Source organism: Phacochoerus africanus, chromosome 3, assembly GCF_016906955.1.
Source record: "Phacochoerus africanus isolate WHEZ1 chromosome 3, ROS_Pafr_v1, whole genome shotgun sequence".
Taxonomy (NCBI): Eukaryota; Metazoa; Chordata; class Mammalia; order Artiodactyla; family Suidae; genus Phacochoerus; species Phacochoerus africanus.
The window spans coordinates 72,244,391-72,263,012 of record NC_062546.1 but is presented as its reverse complement, the minus strand read 5'-3'; the positions used below and the strand labels follow the sequence as shown (position 1 = coordinate 72,263,012).

Here is an 18,622-nt window from a genome sequence, read left to right as displayed (position 1 = left end):
TGACTGTGCTTCACTGTATAATTTGTAACCATTCGCAGTGTGCTTTGGAATCTTTCAGGATGGAAGTGTTACCCTAAAATGCAAGATATCATCATCATTCTAAAGGCATACAGTACAACTGCTTATTTCAGTTAAATTCAGCATAACATATTTAGAAAATACCTTATTTCATGAAAAACCATAAAAGTAGGTTAAAATACCCATGAAACATGCTACAAAGATTATATGAAAAGGTATTTAAAGAAAGCAAACTATTTATCAACTATATGAATATTCTGCCAAAGAAAGAAGTAGTAGCAAGAACAAATGCTTAAGACATTTTTATTTGAAAATACATCTGCCTTCATCAGATGGTAAAAATTCCCAATGTCACCCAAGAAAAACAGTGAAGAGAAAAATTGAACGTTAAGTCAATGGGAAATGGAGGAATGCCAACACTTATGGAGAAAGAGATCAAGGATAAATACATTTTTTAACATTTTCTTAATTCTCATCAGTACAGCTAGGGAATTATACAAATTCATTATCATGAAGACATTGAAATTTCACTGTGGATTGCCTGAGGACTCTGGTAGACAGAAAGAGATATTTTGGCAATACTGAAAACAGTGAAACCAGGAGGGGCCCCTACAGGTACATGGACTTCCATGGATTGTTGTTTTGTAGAGATGCTTTAGGTCAGTGGTTCTCAACCTTGGCTGCACAACCAAATAACCTAGGGAACCTAAAACAAATGAATAGGAGTTCCCATTGTGGTTCAGCAGGTTAAGAACCTAACATAGTGTCCATGAGGATGTGGATTCAATCCCTGGCCTCACTCAGTGGGTTAAGGATCTGGCATTGCTGCAAAGCTGTGGTGTAGGACACAGATGCGGCTAGGATCTGGTGTTGCTGTGGCTGTGGGGTAGGCTGGCAGCTGCAGCTCCAATTCGACCCCTAACCTGCACCTGCAGTGTTCCATTCACTACAGGTGCGGGCATAAAAAGAAAACAAACAAACAAATAAATCCACTAATAACTGGGTTCCATCCAACCTTAGAGACTCTGATTTAATTGATCTGGACATCAGGATTTTTTTTTTTTTTAGTTCCCCAGGTGTTTCTAATCTGCAGCTAATGTTTAAAAGCACTGCTTGAAGCAACATCTTAGTAACTTGATTATAATTGTTGTTTGGCTGTTTTTTAAGAGAGAAAAATCACATTATTTGAAGGCTCGTGTATTGACATATATAATTAATATAGGCAACACAATTAAATACCAAATACATGTTTTATGGGGTGATATTTCATCAACTGAGAGGAGAAAAGGCTTTATCGCATAAGGATCATATTTCTGAAGGGCTGCAATTCCAATGCAATCTTTTTTTGTAGTGACGAGAAGAATTTCTGCCAGAAACAATAATTCTGTATCTAAGAGGTTTGTGAATTTACAGTTAGTTCTGGGTACACTATCTGTGCTACAGATCTGTCTTCAGTAAACTATACAAGCTCATGCTAGCTTTTCCCTGCCACATACATCTGAGCCATACCGTCTCTGTTCAAAAAATAAACAATAATCCATTACCATTTTGATGCTTATCTACTTTCAAGTGGAAGTACGGCACCCTCAGCCAACCTGAGCATTCACAGGATGCAGAAGAAATGCCTGCAAGCATGGGCACAAACAATTTCCAATCAAAGCCAAGTACTCAGAAATTGCATATGATGATGTGAACAGCAGATTCTTTGTCTACAGAGTAAGATATAGCTCCACCGACTTTTATTGATTAAAACAGCCTTGTTCCACAGGCATTAACCCTGAAAAATAGCTGTAAAGAAAAAATAACAAAGACAGGACAAAGATAAATAAAAAGTAACAGAGCAGGTGAAAAATACCCATAAGTAAGCAGGAAAGGCTGCTGGATAGCCCAAATACTTTAATTGTAGTGACTAAGGACTTACATTATACATAAAGTTATCTCGTTGGTGAACTAAATTGGTCATAAGAAGAGATGGAGAAAATCAACTAAACATTACAGTAGTTTGTGGATTAGCCATATTGAAAGCAAATTAAGCTTTATATCCTTTAATAATCACCAAAAGCACTGAAGTAGCAACAAAAAGAGGTCAATTCATATGCCTGTGTGTGGCAACTAAAACTGATAAAGTATAACAGAGTAGTATGTCTGATCTTATATGGGAGAAGAGCAGGGAGGTGTGCACAGCATATATACCATGAATTATCTATGTTCTCACTTAATCCTCCTTTCAACTCTTGATTTAATGTTAGGGAAACTAAGGCTCAAAAGGGGTGACATAATTTGACCAAGCTGCACATCTAGAAAGTAGCCAAGCCAAGACTGAAACCAAGCTGTGACTCACAAGTTTATGTTTTCCCCTTGCACCATGCCCTCCCATAATACATGAGACTCCCCCTCGACCCCAGCCCCATTTGGTGTCCTCTGAACTAATCTATCAGCTCATCCCAAGAAGCACCAGCCAGCTATCCAAATAAGACTCAAAGACAAAAAGAGGCTCTACCTGACTGCCCTAAGGAAGAGGCAGAACAGGAATATCACCAAAACCATCAGGCAATGGAAATGTTCAATTATCTTCTAGAGAGAAAGAAAACGGAAGGGACACATGGGAGTAGATTATAATCATAAATGATAAGCAATTTATACAAAACTTACAAAGACGAAGCACAAAAAATTGATAGCTGTATATAGTATTGGTTCATTCAGAAACCGGGATACCAAATCCCAGAAAAAAAGAGATGATCAGAGGGATTTTCAGGTTCTGAGTTTTTAAATGCTGGAAACGCCTATTCCTTATTGCTAGAATAAGTTTACCAGAAGAGCAAAATATGTTATGAGCAAACAGAACTGGCTGAATCATGCATTTTCATCTCAAAATGAGTTACAGATCAGGAAAACTAGATATTTTCAGTGAAAACAGTAACAAGATCTGATTCAACTGAAATATTTGAGACTCTTCAAATTCTAAGAAACCTCATCATTTATTCCTGATTTAACTGATCTATTTTATCAATGCTGATTAACCCCATTCTACTAATTACTAATACAATGAACAACCTTGGTTGCACATTCTACCCATCTCATGAATTTTTTCAAGTAGTGTTCAAATTGTGATTGTGCTGCTATCTATAACTTTGGATAAAAACTTCTCTGCTGTAGTTTTCTCAGCTATTAAATGAAGAAAGCAGACTGGAAAACTTTTAAAGTTTCTATTTCTTGGATACTGTTCCAGTTCTGGAAAGTTCTATTTTTATTTTTTCTCATAAAAATAGCAATTTCCTAAAACTGAATACGAAACAAATTTGTCCACAATAGAAATGTGGTTGACATCTCTCTCTGATTTTCTCATTTCATTTATTTAAAAAATAAATAATTTTAAAACTTATGAAATTTTTAATTCATTCTTCTGCTTGCCTTCTATTTCCAACAGAATTAATCACTTAATCCTGGATATCCCATTTTCCCATTGTCTCTTGCTTATGTCCTTTCAAATCCATTTTCACAGCCTGAGACAGAAGCTCCCTCTTCAATTAGTAGAAAATAATTATAATGAGCATCTTTGGATTTGGTATTATAAAATGAGTTTTTGATACTATAGCCATGATATGTGGTAGCTTTGAATAGACCCTTCTTTTCTCTAGAGAATCACTCAGTCTGCTCAGGACAAGAGTTGATACTTAAAAAGCAGATTTACACTGAGTTAGAATGAGATGGGTGTCCCAAAGAGATAAATCAGTTCTGGAATTGTAAATGAATTTAGAGTTACCAGCCATTGCCATGAACTTAGACTTAGCTGGTGGGAACAGCAAGCACTGAAATAAAGACAAAATTTCAAACACGGAAGATATTTCCATGGATATACAATATATACCATATAGGAGAGAAGAGGTACCAAAATGATATTTTTAGGAGTTTCCTTGTGGAGCAACAGATTGAGGATCCAGTGTTGTCACTGCAGTTGCTCGGGTTACTGCTGAAGCCTAGTTTTAATCCTTGGCCCAGGAACTTCACATGCTGTAGGCATGGCCAAAAAAAAAAAAAAGGTAATTCTTTTGCTATCCACAAAGAATGTTTATATGAATTTTAGTGTGTGGCCAAGCAGGGAAATTAAAGGAAAAAATTCTTCCATTCTTACTTTGTGGCTACCTAAGGAACAGGACAAAGATTTTTCAGTTTAGAACAACAGTCAAAACTGAAAGGCAAGTATTTGTGCAACTAATGAGCTTATCTATAATCAAAGAAATTTATAACTAGATTTCCTATATTAAATTCTTACTATTAGATTTGCTAATTTTTTAAAGTTCCATGTTTAATAATACTGATACACAAAAATGGACTCATCCAAACAAAAAGAGACAATTATTAATTAAAAAACTAGTCTCACAGAACTAGTCTCGCTTATTAAAAAATTAATTTGCAGGTAACGCTGAATCAGATATAGTAAGAACAAAAACAACTAAACATAAGAAAAGCTTATAATTTCTAATCACTCACAGGGGCAATGCTGTAGATAGCAGGTAACATTACAAACCTTATTAGATGTGAGAAAGGTCTGTGATTCACCTCATATTAGGTCACAAGTATAGAAGAACCACAACACATTTGACAAGAGTACACATGTAAAATATTACTTGTATATAATATCCTTAGCAATATCTCTAAGTAGAATTTTGGTACTCAGTACAGCATTGTAAAGATAAGTCAGTACCAGAGCAAGCAACACTGGCTTAATACAAAAAATTGGAAGTTGACAAGCAAACATCACCTGATGCTCCTAAAATTACTAAAGTCATAGTGGACTACAATTGGGGGCACAGTTCTGGCTCTACAAAAAATTAAAGAAATTAATGAGAGCACTAAAGATATGCTGAGGACACGAAAATTAAAGACAACAATAACGGCCACTTATTGAAGGCTCATTATGCCTCAAAGACTTTACCAAGTACCTTACATATAGTACCTCATTTAACTATTACAGCAATTCAGTGAGACTGCTATTACTCTCTCTACTTTACAGACGAGAGAAGAAATGAGGTGGGGGAAGTCAAACAACATCAGCCCAGGGGTGGTACTAGGATATAACTCTGACATCAAAGTCCATTTTCTTTTTCTTTTTTTTTTTTGTCTTTTGTCTTTTTTGTTGTTGTTGTTGTTGTTGTTGTTGCTATTTCTTGGGCAGCTCCCGCGGCATATGGAGGTTCCCAGGCTAGGGGTTGAATCGGAGCTGTAGCCACCAGCCTACGCCAGAGCCACAGCAACGCGGGATCCGAGCCGCGTCTGCAACCTACACCACAGCTCACGGCAACGCCGGATCCTTAACCCACTGAGCAAGGCCAGGGATCAAACCTGCAACCTCATGGTTCCTGGTCGGATTCGTTAACCACTGCGCCACGACGGGAACTCCCAAAGTCCATTTTCTTGGGTGCTATACCACACATCATCACATAGCACTTCATCTCAGGATTCCCTGTCCTTAGGGACAACTCAGAAAACTAAGGGAAGAGGAAGTCAATAAACTCCTATTTATCCAGAAAGAATTCAAGAGATGGGATGTTTGCAAAAATTCTGCACTTGATTTGCATAAGATCATAACAAATGGCAAGAAACAGATATCTTGAACTTATTGTAAAAATAAATAAACAAGCTATACCAAGTATATCAAAGGAAACAAAACTTCTAGAAAAGCAGGTCAATATAACAAATCACCCAAGGTTCTAAACGACACTGAAGCAAGGGAGGATACTTCCTGCTGGCTAGCTCCATCTAAATGACCCACCATCATCTCCAACCCAATATATAACACTTGAATTCACCATCTTCATTTAGGCAAATCTATTTCTCAGTTCTGACAGAAAAGATATTCTCCCAGTCACTATACTCGAACTTCAAGATGCCTCCTGACAATTCCTCCATCAAGTAAGTGTCCCACCAACTTGCCAAGTCTACAACCAGTGTAAGTATGTACATTACCTCCTTTTCATCCATATGCTACTTCTCTAGTTCAAGTCTTCAATAATCTGTTCTAGTAATTTTACAACTTGTTTCTCTGCTTCCTTTTTCCTACCTCATTGACATTCATTTGTCAATATCAAATTTCCCATTTCATAATCCAGCCATGGCTCCCCAAATAATTATAGGCTAACATCCAAATTTCTTGGCCTCATTCCCATTTCTAGTCTTACCATCTCTTTACCCAAGTGAGATAAAGGTAGTTATTCTCTTCTAGGTCCAATGATCATTCACTGACACAAATCTGGTTGCAGCTACTCTCTCCATCTGTGCCTTCACACTTACTTCATCCCACTCACCCTCTTTCTCTCATAGCAAGAAATAACATGGCAATAAATGAAGCAGTGTATTGGAACCTGACAGTTTGGGTAGTCCACACGATTTTAGGCAAGCTTAACCTTCTAAACCTCACTTTTCTAACTTGCAAAATGAGGATAATAGTTAGCTTGGGGAGGGTTGGTAAAGATTATAAGTCATACACCTAAAGTGTAAGCTCAAATGCATTTGATAAATGATAGCCATTATTATCACAGCCAAAGCTTAGTCTTTAATGCCCTGTTCAAATAACATAAAAACATTGAGTTTTTTTCCAACCTTATACTTGGGGTCACCTGATTATGCCTCTTCTCTTTTTCTGTTTTGCATTTAGGGCCGTACCTGCAGCATGTTAGTTCCCAGGTTAGAAGTCGAATTGGAGCTGCAGCTGCTGGCCTGTGCCACAGCCACAGCCATACCAGATCCGAACAGTGTCTGCAACCAACAGCACAGCTCATGCAATGCCAGATCCTCAACCCACTGAGGCCAGGGATCAAACCCACATCTTCATGGATACTAGTTGGGTTCATATCAACTGAGCCACAATGGCAACTACAGCATGCCTCTCATTTCTACAAAGATCTTACAATTAAGGACCCTGTTTTATATATCCTTATATCCTAGTATACCTTGCATTTATCATAAAAGGTTTTTTTTAAGTTAAATGCAACAATTTGTTTATCTCCAGAGAAGGGGCTCTTCCAATATCCAGATATTTGTTTCTGTCATTTAGGAATTCCAGTTTCTGGAATTACATTACTAGAAAGGACGTAGTAATAAACAGTGATTGTTCAATCAGAGCAAAGGACTAGTAGGGATGATATTTTAATGATGCCTGGGTAAATCCTGGTGAATTTTCTCTACTCTTCAATAGGTGTACTTCTGCTGTGACTTATCTTCTAGATTCAGCATCTCTTTTCTTAGAGTCTCATGTTTCCATGTATTCTACATTCCATGCAGATTGCAGCCCTTCTGTTAACACATTCTTTTGTTAAGCCATCACTGTTTTTTCCAGTCAATCATATTTCCCTGTAGCTAAGTGCCCAATAAGATTGTTTGGACTGGGGGCTCTAAATGTTTCTCAACTTCCCATTTTCAGACCATATTTCAAGGCATGCTCTGTTCACATGATGACCAATCTCACGGCAATACGCTCTGCCATTTTTTTTTTTTTTTTTTGCAGCCTATAATATATGACCAGGCTCATTAACTCTTTTAGCTTTCAGGCTGTGTATTATTATACCCATTTTAGAGGTAAGCAAATAGCAAGCTTTTAATAAAAATGGATAAACAATGGAAATAAAGCCTCAAGGAATTAAATTACTATTAAGTATATTTTATTGAATCTAATTACTTGAAGCACATTTTTAAAGAATTTCCTAAAAATAAAGTTTTAGGAATTCGCTGGTGGCCTAGTAGTTACAAATCTGGTGTTGTCACTCCTATGCCTCCCCTAGCCTGGAAACTTCTGCATGGTGTGGGTGTGGTGAAAAATTTTTAAATTATAAAATAAAACAAAATAAAGCCTTTTCTCTGGAATTTCTCAGGGAATAAGCCATTCTGGGTAAGAAATAATTCTGGTAGTTTACTGTTGAATGGTTATTCCAAGGTTTTTTTTTTTTTTTTTTTTTTTTTAGTGGAAAGTTTCTTCAAAGGAACACTGAACAACCAAAATGACTTCTGTTCTGATCACTCTACTTAACCATTCCACATTCCAGCATCACAAGGAATGCATATGTTTTATAGGCAGCAGGCAGATGTGGACAGTGGCACATGTGAATTTCCCTCTTGTATACTCACACTGCTAAATTATGACTGCTGTGTGGCTACTGTCATGTAGACTGATAAGATATAAAACAGTCCCTACCTTTATCTATATTAGTAATAAACTTTAAATCCTCAGGTGTTCTATAAAATTACTAGAGTTTTCAGAATTTTGCCCCCCCCCCCACCCCCTTACTTTTGAGTTTAGAGTCATACTGAATGGGTAAGCTTGTCAAGAAGACTGTGAAGAGAAAACCACAATGGTGAGGATGGGAATTTTAATAAAACCACTAACATTAACATAACACTTAGGCACTGAGCTCCGTCAGCATATGGTAGTAATTATTCCAATCCTCATAATAAGCCTAAAAAGTAAGTACCACCTAGAAATTTCAATTTCCATTTTACAGATGGGAAAACCGAAGCTCTAGGAGGTTAAGCAATTTACTCTAGGCTGAACAGTGTTAATAAGCGGTATATACCAACTAGAATCCCAATACACCGTACTGCTAACTCCATCTTTCATTCAGCATTACCCAGAATCAGATGATTTGAATAAGTGATTTTAGAAAGATAACTAAAGCTGATCTTTTAAATATCAAAGTAATTTACCTGAAATCTTTCAAATATGCATTGCACACAGCCCTCCTATAATAAATAGAGTATATAACATAATTTGTTCTTGTTTTCATGGCTCTACACTAATGGCCACTCACTGTGCTATGGGAAGCTTGGTGATGCCCACTGAGCCTGAGGAAGGAAACAGAGTCTAAGAAGACTTTTTGCTGAATTCCCCTCAACTATGGCTTGAGTTTGTTGCATGACGTTCATTCCACACTTTGCAGCAAACTTGCTTCTTGACTCTCTTTGGGTTGAGGATGCAGTCCCTGAGAATATTCTTGGATTTTCAGTTATTTCTCTACCTTGTGATCTGTGGCCTTTGCTTCAAATCTCTTAGAAGAGTAAGTATGAGGACTTAAAAAAAATGTACATTAAATCTTTGATGTAAAATCAAGCACAATGTTCTTTACATTTGAGTAGAACAAGGATAAATCATCTTATAATAAAAGGATAGATTTTTGTTGTTGCTTTTGAATTCAGAGTGTTTTGTTTTGTTTTTTTAGTGAGGTTATTGTTATTAACCAAGTTGCTCAGAGCCGAAATCTGTTATAATTAGGCATTAACATGGATAATAATTTCATTTAAAAGTACATTTTGAATAAGTCAAAGTTTATCCTACGCAACTTCAGGCCAACAAAGGGATAATGTGTGTGTCTGTGTGTGTGTGTGTGTAACCAAACCAAACTCTTTTCTCTTAACAACGAGAATGAGAGGAAGATGGTTACAATACAATGCAGCACGAAAGATTTGCATTAGATATAAAGGAGATTTTTTGACAGTAAGTGATGTTAAACATTGGAATGATTTATCAAAAGTTTTTTTTTTTTTTTAGTACACTGATTCTATAAAAAAATTTTAATGGCATTCAAAAGAAACACATTTTTGCATTCATTTTGAAGAGCCGAAATAATTGTTAGCAAATATGGATATGTTTAAATATATCAAAGCAAAACTTTTCTTCTTCTACTTCAGACCGAGATTAATATTCAAGAAGACAGTACCCACTTCATTATTTCATAGAGCAAAGGCAGTATTTTTACTAATATGTCTAACACTAAAACTTTCTCAAAATAGCTTAGAAATATGACCACATGTGGTAAGGACATTAAGGTATTTTCTGGCAACCCCCTCAAGAGCAGCACTCTTAACTGCAGAAAACAAAAAGTTTTCAGTGGGGAGCCACGGGGACTGCCTTCTGTCCTATCAATTCACAAATTCTCAAATTACAGATCTGCTGTTGTTTTCTGACACATCTGCTTTGCAATGTAAAATAGTGTTTTCTTTAATAAGAATTCTTCAAAAAGCCCTTAGGCTCCTCGCCTTTGTTTGCACAGCCTGAGAGTTTTCATTTAAAGTTTTCACACTGTTTTTAAAATTCTCCATTTTTTGTTTCTAAAATAGGCAAAGTCCATAAACCTCTGTTCTGGCTTCACATTTTAGCTACATGGAAAAAGTGGAGAAATGTGCAGAGAAATTCTTAAGGTTTCAATAAGTGAGATTATTCCAAATGACCAACATTGTTTTCCTCCCTCTGGCGTCAAAAATGCAGAAAGGAGGAAAGCAGAGATGCTTTTCATATAACCCCTCTTTCTAGGAAGTAAAATCTATGAAATGAGGAAACTCACAGGTAAAATTCACTCTGGTTTACTCAGTGGCAACTCTGACAATCCAATATTTTGAAAAATAGGAATATATAGATATTGAAAAAATCACAGAAACATAAAAAATTTTTCCCTAATAATCACATCGAGGTTGATACTTGATGTTTTCAGTATTGACTAAATTGAACCTGAAACCCAGATAAGCATACATTTTCCACCCAAAGTGTGTGTACTTCAATTAGTTCCAGATCCAAAATTCAACTCGTATGGATACATTTACCCACTCATGAAAAGATAAATAAGTGAAAGATTATTTTAAGATCTCCACTGGAAACATATACATTTGATCTTTTTACATCAGTGATGTGTTTAAACTCTTTTTTCATAATATAATGGCACAGAGAAGGCAGGCAAGTGACAAACATGTCACAAGTATCAGGCCTTGACCTGAGCATTTATGTCTCTTCACCTTTAATCCAACTGAATGCCATTTGAAGTAGATGATATCCACTTTGAAGTTCCCTGATAGAATTCCCTGGGAAGACATGACCTTTTTCAAGGATAAGGGATGCTACTTTGGAATTCACTGTATTTCCACAGTCTATTCTTATGTGGTCCAATTTGTTGGGGGTTGGAATAACCTGGTTACATGAAAATCATGGAAATGCCCTCTACAGGGGAGACAGATGGAAGAAGCCTGATGTTGGAAGAAGTGCAGATACAGTTTGCTCTGTCCTTAACACCTAATATGATGGATCAGGCACTGCCCCACAATACAAGTATCATGTTATAAGCTAATGTGTCAGGGAAGATAGTTTGGATAAATAAGAGATACCTAGAAATAGAAAAAAAAAAGTTTTCTTATACATGAAATAATGGTGTAAGACTACAGCTATTTCTTTGATTATAGTCTTCCTACTCTGCTTCTTTAGGTAAATTTTCAATTTTACCATGAAAATTCTTTCTTAAATTGTTCATTCCTCTTCAAGGCAGGAAAGTCATCATCTCATTTTCATAAGGAGTGCATTTTCATTAGTCCTTGGGTTGAGATTCTCTCCTGAGCTCACTGGATAGAAAGTGACAGGACCAGGATTCACATCAGGGCTTCCAGCTTGACGGAAATTCTCTGCTAAGACACTCAAAAAATACCTTTTAAAAAAATGCTCATTCCTTTTCAAGTGTCCTCTTTTGCAAAACTTCAACCTTTTATTTATTTATCCATTTATTTTTTTGGCTGCACCTACAGCATACAGAATTTCCTGGGCCAGGGATCAAATCCATGCCACAGGAGGGACCCAAGATAATATAGTGACAACACAAGATGCTTAACCCGATAAGATGCAAGAGAACTCCAAAATTTCAACCTTTTAAAAATCTGCTTTCTTTTTTTATAATGACTTTTATTTTTTCATTGTAGTTGCTTTACAGTGTTCTGTCAATTTTCTACTGTACAGCAAAGTGACCCAGTCACACATAAAAAGTCTACTTTCTAAGACCTTGAGTCCTTTCTTTCATAAAATTACCATGCATGTTCCCTTCCATTCAATATTTCCATCAATTCCCTTTCATAAATTATTTGTTCTTAACTGGTCTAGTAGCAATTCACTTCAAAGTCAAGTACCAGGGTCCAGAACCTCTCTTTACGGAACAGGTAGTATAGAAAGACTGTTAAGAGTTGGGTTCTAAAATAAGGCAAAAAAGTATCTGATTTCTAGTTATACCTTTACACTCTGTAGTGTAGGCAAAAAGTTACTTATATTCTGTACAGTTGAGTTTCTTCAACTATAAATGGAAAATATCTTTTAGGATTGCTGGAAGAATAAAATGCTAAAATATGTATAATATGCTTAGCATAATGCTGGGCTAAAATAAGACTCAGGAAGGTTAGCTGTTATGGTTAGCTCTACCTTCTAAAGATGACACTGTCAGAAAGTAAGTTGCAAATTCTTCAGATGTTCTGATTTCACAAGACTGAGTCTTGCATAAAGGTGTAAATAGGTAAAATTCCCCAGTTTTACGAGGCCTTGACTTTATAACAGCCACATGATCTAGAGTAGGAAAATACTGGCTTCCTCTAGCCAATATCTAGCTGGGGAAACCACAGAATTCCCTCCTTTGCCCCTTCTCAGTCACACACTCATTAGTACCATGGAGATCTATGTGAACTCTGCCTTTAGTAAAATTTCCTTAATTTTCAACCTAATTAGGTGAAAAAAAATAGATAAAAAAGATAGCTTATTGAAATGTTCCCTGGTCATCCATACTTTTGAACACATAGTTTTCCTCTGTAGTACATTCCTGTCATGAGTCTCATCCCATTAAGTCTTAAGATCATATTTATCTTTCAGTACAATATGAGCTGAATGTTTGCATGTCCTCAAAATTCATACATTGAAATCCTGGAAGCTCAATGTCATGGCAGGGAGAGATGGGGCTTTTGGGAGGTGATTGGGTCATGAGGGTGGAGCCCTCAGGAATGGGATTAGTGCCCTTATGAAAGAGGCCCCAGAGAGATCTCTCGACATTTCTACTATGTGAGGACACAGTGGGAAGACAGCCATCTATTAATCAGGAAGCAGACACCAAACTTACCAGACACCAAATCTACCAGAGCCTTCACCAGGCAACAAATCTACCAGACACCAAATCTACTTCACCAGACACCAAATCTACCAGAGCCTTGATCTTGGACTTCCCAGCCTCCAGAACTCCACCAGACACCAAATCTACCAGAGCCTTGATCTTGGACTTCCCAGCCTCCAGAACTCCAGAAACAAATTTTTGTAATTTATTAGCCACCCAGTCTATGCATTCTGCTATAGAAGCCCCAAAGGACTAAGATGTGGTATTAATATTGCAAAAGTTCTTTTGTTGACTACCGATCAACAGGCAGACTTGGATGCCTTCAATACCAAAGGTGCCAATACATGCATCTTAGCAGCAAAGGGAGACTTGGTGCATGAAAGGCTCCGGACAGAAAGATCTAAAAAAGATAGCTTATTGTAATGTTCCCCGGTCACCTAAGCTTACAGATATTGCAACTGCATGAAAAGGGCTTAGATGTTTATTATATCCCTTTAGGTGATTATGGTTCATGTACATCCTAGCATAAGGCATGACATTTAGCTTCATTTGCTGTCATTTATAATTTCTGCCAAAAGTGGGTTATGAATTTCCCTATATTATAAAACTGAATTTACTGGTTACCATTTAATCTTTCTTAATAAATCATAGTCATCTTTTTGATGTATAAGCTGTACAACCAAGGAGAAATGTCTGCAGGGGTTCTTCAGTGTGCAGAGTTGCCTGCCCTGCCCCTAGAATGGCTCCAGGCTGCTAGGCTTTTTCACTTTTCATATATTTTTTAAAATGGTTTATTTCTCTCCTCCCTTGTTGTCAAGCTGTCAGTCAGCTGTCACTTTTTACTGCTGTCAGTGAGCCTGCCTTTATCGCACCCCCAATTTGATGCTGCTAATCTGCTGTCAGCTGAAAAATCAAGACCTCTGAAATTGCATTTGCAGTAAGTGGTGGGCTGAGCACTGAATGGAGATTCTGAGATAGGAGTTCCAGTTTCTGTTCTATTGATATCTAGCTGTGTGATTACCAGAAGACACTTAACTTCTCTGGGCCTTGGTGCCTTTATCTTTAAAATGAGAAGAGTCTGCGGGAGGGGGTGTGAAAGAGAGAGAAAGAGAGAGACACAGAGAGGCAGAGAGACAAAGAGAAAGTGATCCCACCTGGACTTGAAGCCTTTTTCTCTGGCTACCAAAAGGAATACATGAAACTCTTTTGTGAGTTAACAAAATGGAGGGTGGGTACCACTGACCCTTTAATTGTCAAATTCAAGAATAGTTTTAGTCATCACTTTATTTAACTCCTCCCCTGAATTAGCTCTTCCTTTTGCTCCACAGGAATAATTCTCTCACTGATGACCTCCTGACTTTTATTTTTTTCTTCTCATTTCAACCATGGGTTCTTCCTCCACAACCCCTTAAGTGTCAAGGGTGTCTGTCAAAGGCCAGTCCAAAGCTAAACATGAAGGTAATGATAAGAAGCCAGCAACAAGGTTGAGAAACAGCAACATGTGTCCTAGAAGCCAGCTTAAGACTGTGCCATAGTGTGTCCAATCCTGATGTGTGAAGTAAGATGGGACTGAGAACTGACCACAGGAGTTAGAGGCATGGAAGTCAGCAGTGACCTAGACAAAAACCGTTTCAGTGAAGTAGACTTAAGAGAGCATGATAGGAATGAAATAGGAAACAAGTATAAACAACTCTTTCAAGAGGTTTCAGTACTAAGAGAAAGAAAGAAGTGAGGCAGTAGCAGAGGAAGAAGTAGAATCAAGAGAACTGCTTAAAGATGTAAAATAAATAGCATTTTTGGTTTGTTAATAGGAACCATCCAGAAATGAAGAAAACTGATGATATAGATTAGAGAAAACATTTGATAAAACAGTAATTTTTAGGTATGCAAGAAGGATGGGCTCTGGCAAGAAAGTGGAGACAAGGCCTTAGACAGAAGAAAGGTCAGTCCATCCATAGTTCCAGGTGTGAAGATAAAACTATGCACCCAGAAGCACATAATTGGTTGGGTACATGTGATGGTTGCAGCACATAGAAATTCTTTTCCAATTGCTTCCTTTCTTTTTTTTTCAGTCATCATTTGAGATGAAGATAGCAGAATTGGTATTAAATGCTTACAAAGAAAGGACAATGAATAATTAGTTATTTACAAGATGGGAAATGTGGTACATTTGCTATGCCGCTCAAAGGGCCCATCTGAATTTAGGAGTTGTGCATTTAGAGTAAGCTAATCAATATGGCTGGATGTTTTTCTCCAAATCAATAGGAAAGAAAAGGTGCAAAAAATCTGAGAGTATACACAGAAAGCTAAGTACAATACAGAATGAAGTTAAACTGGAGACAAGAGGCGGAAATTTAGGACAAGAGAAGAATGAAAGTAAGAAGGTGGCTCCTTCACCATCAATGAATGGTAGGTTCTTGTGTGGCCAAAAGGCTTTTTGAGTCAGAGTGATAAAAAGAATAAATAAAGGAATGACTTTATTTATCTCACGCTGTTCCTTTGGCAGAGTGCTTCTCTACTTCCACGTGTTAAGAGGGGGCAAAGAGGAAGACAGTCCTTTATAGTCAGGTGGTAATAAATGGGCTAAATTATGTAACAGTGGGGATGAAGGAGGCAAGAGGATGAATTAACCTTTATTAAGGTTCTGTTATGTGTCAGGCACTAGGTTTGGCATTTGACATGCCTTAGTTCATTTAGTGACTACATCACACCTACAAGGTGACAAGGTAAAAATAATCATAATCATGAAAGAACCTGAGCTTGAAACCAAGCAGGGACCTGTGGGGCTCCTGGGCACAAAAGCCCATGCTTTTTAGGAAATAGGCCTCTTTCAGCCTCCTTGACCTTCCCTGAGTTCAAACAGTTGCTAATCACAGAAGGGAGGGGTTGCAGAAACCAGGGAGGAGCAGTCAAGAAACAATACTGCAGCCTTGGGGAAAGGTCCTGGTCCCTCCTCAAGGAATACAGATAACAGTATCTTTGAGTTCTTCTGCAGAACTAAAACCTCCAATAAATGAAAGATGTTAATGAAGCATTCTTCATTCAGAAATAAGACCACCAGACCACTGAACACCAACTTTGAAAACAATGCAAGCTTGCTTTATCTGTGCAATCACTTATCTGTGTGATCCTTATCAGAGGGCCCTATTTTCTACTCCTAAACTATAAAACTACCTCCCAATCTTCCCCAAAGCTGGGGGGGGGGGTGTCTCCCCCAAAGCCGGGGGTGGGGCGTGGGAAGGGGGAGCACAGTCTTCAAGGCTGTGCTTGCTGTGACCCTCCTTTGCCTTGCAAAGCAATAAAGCTATTTCCTTTTCTCCTTCACCCAAAACTCTGTCTCCGCATTTCAACCTGGCACTGGCAGACAAAGGCCAAGTTCTGGCAACAAGCTCAGGATCGTTACTCTTGCACAGGTCACAGAGCTAGTAAGTGGTAGCCAAGACTCAAATATATGCATGCGTAACTATAGTGTTTAAGAGCTTTCCCACCTCAGAATGTTTCAATACATGTATTGGAGTATTTTCAAGTGAATATTCTTTTTGAATCTATTTTTCTGTTCTTTGAGAATGAGGCCATGGAAGGCAATAGGTAACAACAGGTACTACAGGTGCAATGTCGAATTTATGTGTGACAGATATGCTCTAAGTTTTAACATTTATCACCTTTATAAACCCTGATATAACTTGCTGAAATAGGGCTTTTCCCTTCCCTGATTAATATCCTTATATTACATTTTCTTATATGTTTTATTACATTAATAATTTAAGTATATATTCTGATTTGTTTGAACTTAAATTCATTTTTGCCAAGACCAAATAATATCTGTATAGGGAGAAAGACAGAAGCATGCAAAAGTTGTTTTATTTTTAATCACCTTGGTTATTTTGCTTTTTGAATTACTAAATATTTTTCAACATCTCAACAAAATAATACTCTTTTAAGACTGCAGGCATTAGAATGATTGTCATTCATGCAAATAATCACTTACTTACACTATATGAGTTTGGGTTGGATAAAGCAAATTACCATTTGAAAATAATTCAAATAACACTCTGGGCTAAGACCTTGCTTATGAATGTTATCTTGGCCACAATGTTTCTTAACCTTCTTCCATTTAGCTAGATTTATTCATGGTAATACAGTCCAAATTAATAAACTATTCAATTGCCACAGGTGTATTAAACATATGATGTTATAGGAATATATCAGATGTAAATGAATTTTAAAACATATTATTTATCTGGAATTCTATAGCAGTAGTAATTAAGATATGCTATAACCTACCTAGTCACTTAAAGATGTACATTTTTGACTATGTATTATTATATGAAAATTTTTAAAGCATGCCAGAAAATAAGATTCATATTTTTTAAATATGATCTAAAGTATAAACTGCAGTCTAGCTAATCAGAGATCTAGAGTATAACAATCATATCAATCATATTTTTCAGAAGTTGAACTTCTGTTTCACACATATGAAAACTGTATATTAGAAATATATATTATATACATATGCACATATTTATATATATGTACACATATATCTGAAAATCAATTGTGATCTTAGACTTAGCTTTAGAGTTTTCAAAACTGCAAGCAAATCATTGAATATTTTTGACAAATGACCTCTAGTGACAGGAAAATTGGACAGTAAACAGAAAATTAAGGCAAAAGTCATTGAGTCTAAATTTTAATTCAGTCTCTTACAATAATCAGCAGTGTGAGTACAAAACAGTCTGCTTTACTGGGCTTCTGTTTTCGAAACTCCATAAAGTTAAAGATTAGGTAAGGTGGTCTAACTTAAATTTTATGACTCACTAACTTGATCTGGCATTAGGCAGATTTTTCTTCAGTGCAATATTCACTAGTAAGACACTCAAATAAATCAGCATTAGGAGTATAGAAGAGGACAATTGTCCCCACCACAAAATCTGGGTGAACTCAGTAAGTCCAGAACATAGAGACTAATGCTGACCTCCTGCATAGCATGTGTGGACATTAAGTTGTTTCATGCCTTCATTACAAGGATGGGGAAGAAACAGCTGTCCCTGAACTCTTCTTAAGGCCATATTCACAAAACAGCAGCATCCCTAGCTAGTGTGAGTCCCACTGAAGTAAACTTTCTATTCACAAGGGAGAAATATTCCTGGTGGTAGTAAAAACAATTTTGCTAGGTTTAATCAAAAGTGAAAAGGAATTCTAGAATGTTCCCTTTGAGCCACATCATCCATTGTTAATTCAGGCTGGGCCCAGGGAAAAGGGTAATAAAAAAATATCCTCAGTGACTGAGGAAAAGAAAAGGCAATTAAGGGCATTTGCAACCCAATATAGAAGACCTAATTCGTTACTAATATAAATAATAAAAAATGAGAGAAGGAAACAAAATAGATGAAAGCACCATGGGAAATGAAAGTAATCCAAGCAGTAAAATTTAACGTTGATTTACTTAGAACAGTTATTATTATACATATAAACCAATGACCATAAGCTGAATACAAAGATTGAGACATACGTTTGACAAAGACTTCTGTAGGAAAACAACAAAGAAACAAAACCGTAAGTGTTAAAAGCCAAAGTACCTTGCTTTGGCAAAGAAATAAATAAGAGAAAAGAAAGGAAGAACTCAATATCAGAATTAGCCATGAGGGATAGGATGGACATGTGATTATTTAAAATCTTGTAAATCACAGCATGGTGAAATAGAACTTGATTCT

At 36.8% G+C, this 18,622-nt stretch overlaps 1 protein-coding gene across 8 annotated transcripts in view; it reads right to left on the bottom strand.

The window, feature by feature from the left end:
* GTDC1 (glycosyltransferase like domain containing 1) overlaps positions 1 to 18,622 on the bottom strand; it is a 366,669-nt gene that overhangs the window by 174,994 nt on the left and 173,053 nt on the right. The gene's annotated exons all lie outside the window — the stretch shown is intronic.